The following is a 682-nucleotide window of genomic DNA, read 5'->3' as shown; positions in this document are numbered from 1 at the left end:
AATGGTCACAGCCCTTGAATTTGCACAATGTTCAATGTATAGCATCCGATCTTTTGTTGTACCAAATGCTTTTTCTCTTACCAAGCCAGCCTAGTTTGGTGAAGAGAAAAGAAGATATCATTGTGAGTTAGAGCTGCTTGCGATATTATACACAAAGTGAAAGAATGAGCTCACATAAGTCAAGCTGCTTATTAGTTCAGAAAAAGATAATACAAAATAATGAGAAGGGATAGGCAGTACCTTCCCAAGTTTCTCTGATGTCAATTCTTGGAACCTAGGGACTATTCTTCCGCCTATAAAGTCAATAAAATAACAATTTAAGCAAAGTAATTCAGAACGTGAAATTACCCTAGGTGAAGAAAATTGGAAAAACTAGTGATCCGAACAGAACCAACATTAGCTTAATTCAGTTTTTTGAGCCAAGCAATTTGGACTGAAAACAATGATTCGTCATTTAGTTCTTGTTCAGCCATCTGATCCTCTTGTTCCCATTGTGCAATTCGCCTTTATAAGGCCCTAGACAGCCACTAGGTTCGAGAATCAAAAGTCAAAATAGCCATAAGCAAAAGACAACCACCCCATGAGGGTTTTAAACCTATGGCTGCTAGGTTGAATCTCAGGGTTTTCACTACAAAACCTAACCTCATGGGTCATAAACATAACTGAAAATGCTGATAAAATA

General features: G+C 37.4%; 1 long non-coding RNA gene across 1 annotated transcript; it reads right to left on the bottom strand.

Moving 5' to 3' along the window:
• Positions 1 to 56: 56 nt before the first annotated feature.
• LOC111787116 lies at positions 57 to 670 on the bottom strand. Its single transcript, XR_002813894.1, has 2 exons — positions 241 to 670; positions 57 to 90 (listed from the first exon to the last, which is right to left on the bottom strand). It is a non-coding gene; the product is annotated as an uncharacterized LOC111787116 (long non-coding RNA).
• Between the last annotated feature and the right edge of the window lie 12 nt (positions 671 to 682).

Source organism: Cucurbita pepo, unplaced genomic scaffold (genome assembly GCF_002806865.2).
Source record: "Cucurbita pepo subsp. pepo cultivar mu-cu-16 unplaced genomic scaffold, ASM280686v2 Cp4.1_scaffold005425, whole genome shotgun sequence".
Classification (NCBI taxonomy): Eukaryota; Viridiplantae; Streptophyta; class Magnoliopsida; order Cucurbitales; family Cucurbitaceae; genus Cucurbita; species Cucurbita pepo.
The sequence above is the reverse complement of the archived record's forward strand: the minus strand, read 5'-3'. Positions and strand labels throughout refer to the sequence as shown.